The sequence below is a fragment of the Hakea prostrata genome, chromosome 5 (assembly GCF_041222555.1).
Source record: "Hakea prostrata isolate BN-2017 chromosome 5, UWA_Hpros_2, whole genome shotgun sequence".
Classification (NCBI taxonomy): Eukaryota; Viridiplantae; Streptophyta; class Magnoliopsida; order Proteales; family Proteaceae; genus Hakea; species Hakea prostrata.
Genome location: NC_142604.1, coordinates 6,330,445 through 6,344,752, shown reverse-complemented (window position 1 = coordinate 6,344,752; position 14,308 = coordinate 6,330,445). Strand labels below are relative to the sequence as shown.

The 14,308-nt window shown below is 33.3% G+C and overlaps 3 non-coding genes across 3 annotated transcripts; all 3 read left to right on the top strand.

Annotated features, from left to right (window-relative positions):
* The first annotated feature begins 6,735 nt into the window (after window positions 1-6,735).
* Window positions 6,736-6,814, top strand: TRNAR-UCG (transfer RNA arginine (anticodon UCG)). Its single transcript has one exon. It is a non-coding gene; the product is annotated as a tRNA-Arg (tRNA).
* A 1,398-nt stretch (window positions 6,815-8,212) lies between these two features.
* On the top strand, window positions 8,213-8,286 carry TRNAR-UCG (transfer RNA arginine (anticodon UCG)). Its single transcript has one exon. It is a non-coding gene; the product is annotated as a tRNA-Arg (tRNA).
* Window positions 8,287-13,539: 5,253 nt separating this feature from the next.
* On the top strand, window positions 13,540-13,613 carry TRNAR-UCG (transfer RNA arginine (anticodon UCG)). The gene has a single exon. It is a non-coding gene; the product is annotated as a tRNA-Arg (tRNA).
* Window positions 13,614-14,308: the final 695 nt, after the last annotated feature.

The window sequence follows — 14,308 nt, the reverse complement described above, 5'->3', positions numbered from 1 at the left end:
CTCAACCAAAAAAAAAAAAGTCGAGGAGTATGGATAAGAGTGTCAATTGCATACCGAAACCGTTTAATCGCGCCGTCTAAAACTGCACAATTCAAAAATTCGGTACGGTATATACTGAAACCAAATTTCTTCGGTACAGTTTCGGTTTTAGGTATTTATACCATCCCTAGTTCATTTACCTTTACTTGTTTTCTCTCTGTTAATATCATATTCTATCAATTGTTTGATCGCAATTTCATTAAGATTTTAATGAACTAATAACTAAAGTGTCATGGGTTGATTCATATCAAATTATACCACACTAGATATCTTGTTTATCCGCACCGATTTAATACCGAAACCGTACCAAACCGTTTTTGTAAATACCGTACAATGTGAATTTGGTACCGTTAGGTTATAGTTTTCGATATTCGCAGTTGGTACCGTACCAATTTGAACTCTACCTTCCTACTAAGAGGAGTCTCTCTTTAGGGTTTACTATAAAGCTCTATATTATATATATAGGAAGAGTCAAAACTTTGCCAAAAAAATAAAAAGAGTCAATTCCATGATTTCTTCCTAAGAGGTATCGGTCATGTTAATAATAGTAGGTGGGTCCCACTATAATTTGTGTCATAGGTGACGGTAAAATGGTTATATAGTTTAAGATAAATACCCCTCTATTTAATTGAGTCTAAATAGGATTCTAACACTCCCTCCGTAAGATGAGTATAAAGAAAACCCTAATTAAATAATTAGGGTTAAGAAAAACATTACAAATAGAATGATGAGAAATCAAATAGAAACACATGATTTAGAATACTCTCCCATGCTCTACGAATTCTCCAAACTAATCCTGAACCTCCGCTGGTAAAGGATCTAGAACTCTTCATTTCATTGATTTCATTTTACAGATCATTGCTTATTTAAACAATCTTTTGATGGTTAACTGAGAACCCCATAATGCATTGGCTAGCCAATTTCACATTCTTAGTCTAAGTGTATTCAGTTGAAATAAAGGACATCTACTCCAGCATATATCTTTTTTTTTTTGCCCAACAACTACAAATATTATATTAACATATCCCAGATAATAAACTTGGAAGAAGTATTGTTTACACAAATAAAACGAGATGGAACTAACCACCAAAACCTAGAGAGAGCAAAAAGATTTGCTCCAGCATATATCGAAAAAATGAGAACATTTGACTTTAATCACTTGATGCTTTTGGTAACGACCTTAGATTATAGTTTTAGTGTTTTTATGTTCCTATACAATACAAGAACTGAAGGTAAATATAAAAATGGTTACTTATGTTGTTCTTATTTTTTTTAAGTGCCATATACATAACCTGCAAATTTAACTCGTGGAGGACAAAAGTGTTTTTTTTTTTGTAGTGAGAATACGGGGTCAAAACAAGACCCAAAAAGAACAAAAAAGATACTACACTGGCTTAGGCAGTAGATCTGCCCTAAGTAACTCCTTCAGATCTACAGAAGGGTCTTGAATAATCAACGAATTACTATCCAACGGAAGGACCATTCTCGAGCACCAATCAGCAGCTTTATTTCCTTCCCTACCCACATGGGTAAATCAAACAAAAGTGTTTATTTGCTTATAAAGCACATCATAACTCTGAAAAAGGTTTGTGTTACTTTTGTAGTGATAGAAACATTTACAGAGAAAAGAAAGAAAAAAGAAAAAAAAATCTCTTGCACTTAATATTACCAAATCTATGACTCTTGAAAACAGTAAACAAAATTTTTGTGTCTAACATGAGAAATAATAGAATCATTACCATGCAAACCCTTAAATAGGGTGTTCTACTATTAGCAGTGTTTTATAACCGAATTTCAAGTCGATCAATGTGTTGCTTAACAGTGGTCCCTTGTTCAATTGTCTGGTTTAAATAATTCAGACATTTCTTATTGCTACTTGAAATAACTGAACTCCAAACCAATTACAGAATTTATTTATGTTCATAAAAATGGAACTATGAAACATTTGCAATAAGTTAAAAAAAAAAAGAAAGGGGAAGACAAAAAGCTATATTTGCTTATAAAGTATAACATAACTCTGAAAAATGGTTTATGTTTATTTTGTTGTAATTGAAACATTTTCTTTTTCTTTAGTAGTATCAAATTTATGACTCTAAAATGTGAAAAGAAAGGAAACAAAAAATATGTTCCTGATCTAGATATGTCAGAAATAATAGAAACGTTACCATACAAAGCCTTAAATGGGGTGTTCTACTTCTACCACGATTTCGCAACCGAATTTCAAGTTGACCAATACGTTGCTTACCGGTGGTATCTTCTTCAATCTTTTCCACGTGTTACTGCAGGATTATAGGTTAAATGATTGCTTTGTCTGGTTTAATTAATTTATTAACTTCTTATTGTAACTTGAAGTGACAAACACCTAACCAATTACCAATTTAATTTCTCTTCATATAAATGAAAGTATTAATCATTTGCAATAAATTCTCAAATAATAATAATATTAATGAATAAAAAAAATGAATTTTTTACATGTCACCCACTATAATGGGGTGAAACTTTGGTTTTGCCACTGTAGTAGCTTAAGTTACATTGCACCCACTAGCTAAATTACAAGTTACCCAACGTTATATAAAAATGTAATTTTATATAATAGCTGGTCTCCTATAATAGAAATACTACCATACACATACTAGTTTTATTCATAAATACATTTTATGTGAATTCACCATTATTATAGTCTATTGTCAAGCTTCTATTATAAGATTGAGTTTTTTATGTGTGGATCCTCTTCATTGATCCTAAACGAATGTTGGGTTCCCTTAATTCAATGTATTACATTTAAATCCCAACCAGATTAACACCGTTATCCACCATCAAGTGTTTTCAAATTTCAAGGCTGGTGGGGCCAAAAAACCCTGATATTGCCTAATACATGTGATATGACTAAAACACCCTCAATAATCAATTTCTGTCAACAATATCACCCATCTTCTTTCTTTACCTTACTGTCTTGTTCAATGGAAGATCACAAAACTTGGCTTATTTAACTTAGAAATTCGATTCTTTCAAGATTGGAGAGTGGAACTAGCATAGCTTTCGCACTCTTAATTGTTTGATTTCTTCCTATGCATTTACTTCGATTTTTCACCTAATTCCAGTTTCTATAATGAGTTGGTAAGCATTTGCAAATTGAACCCAATCCCATTATGATTTAAAAAAAGAAGAAGAAGGAAAGTCTATTCTTTTTCAATATTTTCCCTTTTTCTTTTAATAGCTATTGCTACTGTTAATGGTTAAGTTGGCTTCATTTTGTTTGTCTCTATTTGAAGGCATTGGCAGTGGAGAAGAGTCGAAAATTATCTATTAAATTATATCTAGAGAGTTCTAATTTGACGAGAGAGAAGTTGCTAATTGCTTCATTCATCATTCTGAGTTCTAAATTCAATGGGAGATGGCAACAGACTTCTAATTTTTCTTTCTTTCTCTCTTTTGTAGGGTGGTTTCCAGCAGTAGAGTGAAAGGAAAATCCCATCACCCACCTATATGGTTGATAAAAAATAGTTATTGGGGTTATTTTAGTCTATAATATATATATTTTAAACAACATCAAGGGTATTTTGGTCTATACATGCTTGAAATTTGAAAACAGTTAATGGTGGGTAACGGTGTTAGTTTAATTGGGATCAGACATAATATATTGCATTTAAGAAATTCAACATTAGTTTAGGATATACTGAAAGGACCCACATGTAAATAATTTTATAAGATTTGAAAAAAGTTTCGTCAATTTGTTTAGTGAAGATAAGTAAATTCTAACCATGGGTGTGGCCTACGCCAACACTCTACTCATGTCTCTATCATTCTTATAAAAAAAGATAGAGTTGTCCATTCACAAGGGATAAATGGGATAGATTTTCGGAGTCTAGTTTTTTTTTTTTTTTTTTTTTTAATTTATCAAAGAAAAGAAAACATATATAAATTACCGATTAAGCATCATACATATGTCGTCAGTTTGTATGAGGCTCAGACTACTTTGTCTGTTGGTTGCGGCATAATTACTAATAGACTTACTAGCTAAGTTGTTAAGAGAGTTGAGTGTTGGAGATTTATAATTACAAAATGTGGCATTTAGCAATGTAGACTTAATGTCTACAAAGTCAAATATTAGGTGAATAGGCTAGTACAATTTGGGTGGAGCGTCGAAGAGAGGGATTGCCTTCTCATCATTGATCCACACTTCTTTGATGCGAGTTGTGTATGTGTTCTTTATGCCTTATTTCATTGCCTTCATTAACGCTTTTAGTGAATTGCTTCTTTCCAGCTGCTCTGCTTTAACAAAAATGAAAATGCCATGTTCCATAAGTCCCACGCTCCACCCTGCTACCTTTCCAGCTACCTCTAGTTGTAGACTATACTTCCAAAGAGTGAGGATTATCTTCCCTTGGTGCTCTCTTGACGGCTTTATAACAAAAAGTACATTGGGGTCTACAAGTGAAAAATAATAAAAATAATAAAAATAATAAAAAATGAGACTTAACACCAGTATCCTGTGATCCCCTGTACCATGTGGCCGAAAGCCATCGGAGCAGCACAAAGTGCTTCCTATCATTGGGCATGATCCAAACTCATTTCCAAACGTTGTATTTTTCAATTTTCTTCTTAATTTAATGTATTTTGATATTATACAATATTTGACTAGTGATATAATTAAGACTTAAGTGTATCTCTTCATATATATATATATATATATATAATAACGAGTTGCAAAAAATTGCATGACGATAATGCAAGAAATATAAACATGGATTGAAGATCTTTGCAAATATTAAAACCCAACCAGTCAAGTAATTTACTACTAAGAATTTAATTAGATTTGATTTGAAATTGACATTTTACTAATATATACTTATTCTCCTAAATTTGCATAAATTTCTTATAATTTTCTTTTTAAATAACATTTTTTATATATTAAAAATGAGGATATTAAATAATATAGAGGGAGGTATAGATTTTTTTACCAATTGAACCATCCTCAGATTTACACATCCTCATAATTTTATTTACGCTTGCAAGAAACATTAAATAATTTACTTTTGGAATTAAATTGGTGAATGATAATAATACACATACTTGACATGAAAGGTTGGAACATTCCAGAAATCTATTATATGAAATTTATAATGGAACCCCAAAATAGTTGGTTCATGTGTCTCATAAGTCATAACTATACATTCCTACCAAAAAAAAAAAAAGTCATAACTATATATTCTTATATAGGTTGAAACCTTATATCAAAAGAGAAAAAAGAAAAAAATCAAATAGTATCCCTTATGTGTTTGGCACGTGTGGACCTGAAGAAAACCAGCTTTATGCAGCCACTTTGTATGGCATCTCATTTTTCAAAAAGCAGCATCTAAGCATATTCCATTGATTTTTTTTTTGGGTAAGATATTCCATTGATTTCTGCGTGTCTATAGACTTTTCTTTAATCAAAGTCCTTAGTGACTTGTCCTCCACCTCCCTCTAAATTCAATTGCAAGTATCTTGTTTGATATTGGAATATTCACGGAAAAATTTGAAAAACATATTTTTTCTTTCAAATCTAGGGCATATAAATGGGCTTGCCTACTCCCAAGCTAGGGAGGTTCTCACCGTGTTATCTCGGACAGGGTAACCCTTTCCTCCCTATGGTTGCATGATGTGTTATCTATCGTATTCCTTGGGCTTTGTCACATCATTCAATGAAAATCCATTTTACAAAAAAAAAAAAAAGTTAAGGTTAGATGTGTAATGTACATTTTACCTTTTACTAAAATCAATAAACTGACATTGAAATACATAATTTTGTCAGTATCAATGTACCAACTACCAATTTTATGGTTGACGAAATTATGTATTTCTGCCAATGATGGGTTAATAAAGCAGTTAAAAGGCCCAACCTCCCTAGGGGAGGTCTTGGGTTCGCACCCATTCGGTGACATTAATTATATAAAAGCTCCCTTGAGGATGTAATCGTGGTGCACGTAAGCTGGCCCGAATGAACCTCATATAAAAAAACAATCAATAAATTGAAAGATGAAACTAATCATCATTTAGAAAAATTATATGAAATACTAATTTTTTACCCAAATATTCTTGTCATTTTTGGATATCAAAGAGTTGGATCCCAATGAGATGAATAAAATCGTAATAAACTTTAGGGTTATTTTGAAATTCTTGTAAAATGCAAAGATGAACCAATGCAGGATTTATGGGTTATTAAAAGGCAAGACCAACACCTTTTAGTGAAGAGACCGTGGATTTGATTACTATTAAATGTATATGTAATATTTCCCATACTCTATATATAATAAGCTCCAATATACCCAAAAAAAAATCCAAGATGCAAGACGTCCCTTAACTAGCGGAGCTTAATAATAGGGGACACAAATAATCCCAAATTTGTCGAACCTTGTGTCTTAATCTTAAGCCAATCTTTTGATAGTGTTATTGCATAAAATGCAGTCCTCTACTTTAGGTCCCTTTCCTAATGAATATATTGTAAACTGGTTCATGAATTTAGTCATTCAGGGTATGTGTTCTTGCACTACCCAGTCCTAAAAGGGCTTTTGGCTAACCAATCTTTATTAACTGTTTTTAACAATGAATGGATGTTATTTTTTCAGAAAATAATAAATAAATAAATAAATAATCCTAATTTAAGCTTACCCATGTTGTGTTGGAAATTTGGAATTACGCTGTATTGTTAATAATGGCATATAATCATAGCATAGTGGATTAGCGCGTTTGACTTCGGATCAAAAGGTCGTGGGTTCGACTCCCACTGTGGTCAATTTTGATTTTTCCTTTTGATGTGACATTTTTATATTTTCTCAAAAACCCCAAAATACCTATATACTTATCTCCTTAAAATATTTTATTACTGTTATAATCCGTTTTATTCTATAAATTAAAAAAAAAAACCCACCAAATAAAGAAAGAATGATTGAATAAAACTAAAATAGAAACCGAGGAAGAAGAAAAATCGAATTCAACTCAAATTGGAAACTATCACCTAGAATATTTTCATAATAAATGAAGTTTAGTGAAGGTGGGAAACCAAATTGGATTTGGATTTTGCTCATTTCTTTTATTCAAAATAAATGAAGTTTAGAGAAGGTGGGAAACCAAATCGGATTTGGATTTTGATCATTTCTTTAATTCAAAAAAAAAAATGAAGCTTAATGAATGTGGTAAACCAAATCGGATTTGGATTTTGCCCATTTCATTAATTCAAAATAAATGAAGTTTAGGGTAAAATTGACATTTAATCTGATTTTTATAAATGGAGTAGCATCATCTTTTGATTTCTTAATTTTAATGAAGGGCAAATTATACATTATATATTCAAACTTAATGGCTACTTAACACCGTTATAAGGAAGGGGGACAACAGTAATTTAGTAAAGAACATGATTTTATTAGTAATAAAATCAAACTACGGGGGCAATAGTAATTATCCTTTTTTTTTTGTTTAATTAATCCTGAAACAATGATGTGAAAACTCGACACTCAGTAGGACTCCGTCTATTTTGATTTACATCACTTTTGAAATGTACAGTCGAGATCAAAATCTTGGTCGGTCAAGATCTTGGCCGTCGGCAGCACATTTTGCACATTAACTGCACAACATTCAAGTTCGAGTGCATCAATACAGCTAATTGCAATAACAAGTCTCTCAACAAAATGTGAGTGAATCCAAATTCGGTATTAGATCTCCTCATTAGGCATGTAAAAATGTCCGATTCAGCTGGGATTTTTATACTAGACATCCCTTAACTAGCGGAGCTCAAGCAAACTTTAAGGTTAGATTAGTAATTCGTGTTCTCCTGGACTTTGTCACATCATTCAATGAAAATCCGTTTTACTCCAAAAAAAAAAAAAAAAAAAAGAGAGGGTTAAGGTTAGATGTGTAATGTAAATTTTGCCTTTTACTAAAATCAATAAACTAAAAGATGAAATTAATCATCATTTAGAAAAATTATATGAAATACTAATTTGGTCCTTTAGGGTATGTGTTCTTGCACTGCCCAGTCCTGAAAGGGCCTTTGGTTAACCAATATTTGGTAACTGTTTTTAACCATGAATGGATGTTATTTTCTCATAAAATAATAAATAAATAATCCTAATTTAAGCTTACCCATGTTGTGTTGGAAATTTGGAATTACGCTGTGTTACTAGGAACAACATATGACCGCATAGCGCAGTGGATTAGCGCGTTTGACTTCGGATCAAAAGGTCGTGGGTTCGACTCCCACTGTGGTCGATTTCTTCCCGTAATTTGAAAATGATTTTTTTTTAAATTAATCCTGAAACAATGATGTGAAAACTCTGACACTTGTAGGACATCAATACGGGTTGAGCTAAATGTGTACGGTAGAGATCGAAATCTTGATCAAGATTTCAATCTCAACCGTCTATTTTGATTTACATCACTTTTGAAATGTACAGTCGAGATCAAGATCTTGACCGTCAGCAGCACATGTTGCACATTAACTGCACAACATTCAAGTTCGAGTGCATCAGTACAGCTAATTGCAATAACAAGTCACCTAGCAAAAGGTGAGTGAACTCCAAATCCGGTATTAGATCTCCTCATTAGGCATGTAAAAATGTCCGATTCAGCTGGGATTCAGTTGGGATTTTTATACTAGACGTCCCTTAACTAGCGGAGCTCAAGCAAACTTTAAGGTTAGATTAGTAATTAAGCTATAGTTTTTTTCTTCTTTTTTATCCTTTTTTTTAGGAGAGGGGGAATAAGTAATTTTTCATCGTACATTTTTAATATTATATTGTGAAAGGAAATTTAAGTCGAGCTTAATTCATTTTCGTTTCCAACAAAAATTGCTTGTTGATTTTGAGAATGATGACATGTCAAAATTGTTTTGCAAAAAGCCTTTTCAAGCATGAAAATTGAACTGATTCATTTCTAGAGAACAGTAGAACGACTTGATTTGCCAAACGTCAAGATTTCTGGTTCGGTTGAAGCAAAAGTGGGCGCAGAGACATAGCAAGAGCCATTCTTGATTGCCAAGAGCCCCTTTTTGCTTCAGATTCTCCAATCACGTTCCCAGAAATCATAAAGAAAAGATTAAGGAGGGCTTAAAAAGAACAAAAATGATAATTGAACATGGAATTATAAAAAAAAAAAAATCAAACAGAAACTTAGGAACTCCACACGATGACCGAGTGGTCTTGAGCGGTTTCAGATTTGAACCTCCGTCTGTAGACATCTTCAATGGAGAGGAGGAACTCCCCTCAATGACGAAGTGGTTTCTAGTTTGAGCCACCGCCCTTATACATTTTATCATTTCCCTTCCTTGAATCTATGTGCTTTCGATACTTGTGATCTGAAATGCCCGCATACGAATGTAACTGGGATTTTAGTGTCACATAAAATACTCGACACTTGATCATTAGGCAATTGGGGGTGGGTAATGATGTACCACTCAAATAAACAATTTGAGTCTTTAATTAATTTGAACCACTTTCAATGAGAATTAAACCTAGTGTTGAAACCTTGTACTTAGCATCGAAACTAAGATTATTTGAAGCTTTGTTCAATACCTTTCTTCATAGTTTTAGGATCAATTCTTCTTGATAAACATATATGTGCGAGCCAATCACATGTCACACGAATGTACATAACTGGCTTTCATGATCACACATACGATCACCTTCACATACATGTAGATAACGTGTTCTCTAATGCATTCACATTGTAATTTGTAAGTAGGAAAATATAACAAGAGATCGAAAAGAAAGGAAAGCATAGTTGGTGTTGCCTCCAAACTTGCAAGGTTGTTTGGCTAACAGAGAGAGAGAGAGGTGGTAGTTCATAGAGAGTCATACAAGCTTGTTTGTTGAAGTGATTGAAAAATTATTACCAACCCTTATGCCAAAATTATGGATTTCTTCATTGCATTTTGCTCAATCACAAAGAAATTGAACCCTGCCATAGGATTTGTTGAATCCATAATATCAATTTTCACCTAACAATGAAGTTTATTTAATAGATGTTAGGTTAAGGGTAGCACTATTAAGTATGAGACATTATCAAACATGAGTTTTCAGTGAATGGGACAAGTGCAAACACATTCCGGGCCTTGTGGGGCTCCTCTTTGCTCGCAATATCCTCTCGCTTCTCTTCCACGATTCTCGTTGGTGCAGAAAAAGGTGCAACGACGATCAGTGCATCTAGGCATTATGGCACCTGAAAAGCAACCTTGTTGGCCCTCTCCAATAATATTCCCTGTGACATAAAACAACAAATTCAAGGCACAAAATTAAAACCCATGAGCAGAAACTAGTTAATGTTTAAACAATGAAATTCAAATCAATCAAATTGATCAATGATGATATCAGTTCAACTGGTTCAGTTAATGAATGAAAGACTAATTTACCTTCAGAGAAAAGGAGGAGAAGAACAAGAATGCAGGGAATGGAGAAAGAGAACTTCATGTTTTCCAACTCTGGCTATTACCTTGTGTAATGTGATAGTGCAGTTCAAGCGTGGATCTAACTCCAATTTGCTTGTTATTTATAATGAAACTATAGTACTATATATAACTTTTTAGGTAGAATTTTGTTTTCTTCCCATACTTGCTATATTTAGTTGATTTGGTCGTATCTTCTCCATGTACGCTGAAGTTGGTATTTGCATACTCAATGAAACCAAAGATTGAGTTTGAACTCTAATTATGTAAGGCTGTCAATTGGTTGCTTACCTTTGAAATCAATCTAAAGAGATCCAGGGTTTTATGCAACGTCGTTTCCTTTTTCTAATTGTTTTTAGGTAAGAAATAGTTTTTGCTGTTTCTTTTCATCGTGTCTCACTATTGTTCGGTGCTGAAATCTTATAGAGTAAACATCATTTGTTGTGCACAATAGTGCACAAATATATCAAATAAAAGGTTGAGAAAACAAAAGTACTAAAAGGCTATTTTGGACTTTTCAAATTTAAAATTAAGCGTTTAATCTCATCCTTTTATTTGGTATAAATAGTGCATTGCTGTGCACAATAGAGTGATTTGACTATAGGGATTTAACCAACCAAAAAAAAAAAAAAAAAGGGATTTGGCTTAGTTGTGCTGAGTTTTATCAATTGCAAGAGCTTGGTCCTGAAACGGTAGTTGAACCGAGTTAGATATCACTTGACCAATTGATTTAGGCCTTGAAATGGGGGTTTGACCCTGAGCTTATGGACTAGCTCGAAAAGATATCCATGGAATGGCCATGGACCTTGGAACACAATTCTTGTTCTACCAAACTAAATAAATTAGTCTTTGGGAACACATGTTCGAACTTCCTGGGCATCATCTCACCAAGGTCATGACTTAGTCTTGGCTGTCAATGTCATGCCCTGGCTTAGGCACGCCATGGAGCTCAGGAGCGTCGCCCATGCTAAGGAACGATTCCCACGCTGAGTTTGATGTCACCACCTTAATTTCTTTATAGTTATAGGATCAATTCCTCTTGATAGCCACATATGTTGGAACCAACTACGTATCACATTATTTTGTCGTTTCAAACGAAGATCAACCATATTTATAGAAATAAAATAGATGCACACATACATATACATACGGCCGCTTTCATGTACAATGTACATGTAAATGACCCTTATACCATATCAAAATTGTTGATTTGTTTTTGATTACAAAAAAAATTGAACCCTGCTACAGGATTTCAATACTCATATAAGAGACATATATCAAACATTAATTTTTGTATTGGCAGGTGGCCTTGAACAAGTGCAAACGGAATTTGGGCCTTGAATGGCTCCTCTGTCTTTGCAAAAACCTCTCACATATTTGCCAAAATTCATGCGAGTGCAGAACTTGGTGCAATTGCGACTGGTGCATCTAGGCATTATAGCACATGAAAAGCAACCTCGTTGGCCTTCTCCAACAATGTTGCCTGTAACATGTAAAAAAACAAATTCAAAACTCAAAATCAAGATTGGAAAGATAAATAAATTGATCGATGATCATATCAATACTAATTACCATCAGAGAAAAGGAGGAGAAGAACAAGAATGCAAGGAACCGAGAAAGAGAATTTCATGTTTGCCAACACTGGCTATTACTTGTGTTATGTAATAGTGTTGTGCATATGTGAATCCAATTTGCTTGTTATTTATGGATAAATTGTACTTTTTTATGTGGAAATTTGTTTCCTTCTTAAACTTGCAATATATATTGATTAGATCTTATTTTTCGAAAAGCAGCACCTAAGCATATTCCTTTGATTTCTGTCCTTAATCATAGTCCTTTGTGACTTGTCCACCACCTCCCTCTAAGTTCAATTACAGGTATCTTGTTTGATGTTGGAATATTCACGGAGGAATTTGAAAAACATGTTTTTTCTTTCAAATATAGGGCATATAAATGGGCTTGCCTACTCCCAAGTTAGGGAGGTTCTCACCGTGTTATCTTGGACAGAGTAACCCTTTCCTCTCTCTGATTGCATGTTGTGTTATCTGTGGTATTCCTTTGGCTTTGCAACATCATTCAATGAAAATCCGTTTTACAAAAAAAAAAAAAAAAAAAAGTTAAGGTTAGATGTGTAATGTACATTTTATCTTTTACTAAAATCAATAAACTGCCATTGAAATACATAATTTCGTCAGTATCAATGTACCAACTACCAACTTTATGGTTGACGAAATTGTGTATTTCTGCCAATAATGGGTTAGTAAAGTAGTTAAAGGCCCAACCTCCCTAGGAGAGGTCTTGGGTTCACACCCATTTGGTGGCATTAATTATATAAAAGCTCCCGTAAGGATGTAATCTTGGTGTGCGTAAGCTGGCCCAAATGAACCTCATATCCAAAAAAAATCAATAAACTGAAAGATGAAATTAATCATCATTTAGAAAAATTATATGAAATACTAATTTTTTACCCAAATATTCTTGTCATTTTGGATATCAAAGAGTTGAATCTCAATGAGATGAATAAAATCGTAATAAACTTTAGGGTTATTTTGAAATTCTTGAAAAATGCAAACATTAACCAATGCAGGATTTTTTGGTTATTAAAAGGCAAGACCAACACCTTTTAGTGAAGAGATCGTGGATTTGATTACTATTGACTGTATATGTAATATTTCACATCCTCTATGTATAATAAGCTCCAATGTACCCAAAAAAAATCCAAGATGCAAGATGTCCCTTAACTAGCAGAGCTTAATAATAGGGGACACCAATAATCCCACATTTGTCAAACCTTGTGTCTTAATCTTAAGCCAATCTTTTGATAGCGTTATTGCATAAAATGCAGTCCTCTGGTCCCTTTTCTAATGAATATATTGTAAACTGGTTCATGAATTTAGTCCTTCAGGATATGTGTTCTTGCACTACCTAGTCCTGAAAGGGCCTTTGGCTAACCAATATTTGGTAACTGCTTTTAACCATGAATGGATGTTATTTTCTCAGAAAATAATAAATAAATAAATAATCCTAATTTAAGCTTACACATGTTGTGTTGGAATTACGCTGTGTTACTAATAACAGCATATGACCGCATAGCGCAGTGGATTAGTGCGTTTGACTTCGGATCAAAAGGTCGTGGGTTCGACTCCCACTGTGGTCGATTTCTTCATAAGACCCTTAAAAATGATTATTTTTTTAATTAATCCTAAAACAATGATGTGAAAACTCTGACACTTGTAGGACATCAATACGGGTTGAGCTAAATGTGTAGCACTGTGTGCTACAATGGTAGAGATCAAAATCTTGATCAAGATTTCAATCTCAAACTTCCATTTTGATTTACATCACTTTTGAAATGTATAGTCGAGATCAAAATCTCGGTCAAGATCTCGACCGTCGGCAGCACATATTGCACATTAACTGCACAACATTCAAGTTCAAGTCCATCAATACAGCTAATTGCAATAACGAGTCACCCAGCAAAAGGTGAGTGAATCCAAATTCGATATTAGATCTCCTCATTAGGCATGTAAAAATGTCGGATTTAGCTGCGATTTTTATACTAGACGTCCCTTAACTAGCGGAGCTCAAGCAAACTTTAAGGTTAGATTAGTAATTAAGCTATAGTTTTTTTTTTTTTTGTCCTTTTTTTTAAGGAGAGGGGGAATAAGTAATTTTTCATCGTACATCTTCTAATATTTTATTGTGAAAGGAAATTTAAGTCGAGTTTAATTCCTTTTCGTTTCCAACAGAATTGCTTGTTGATTTTGAGAATGATGACAACATTTTGATTTACATCACTTTTGAAATGTATAGTCGAGATCAAAATCTCGGTCAAGATCTCGGCCGTCGGCA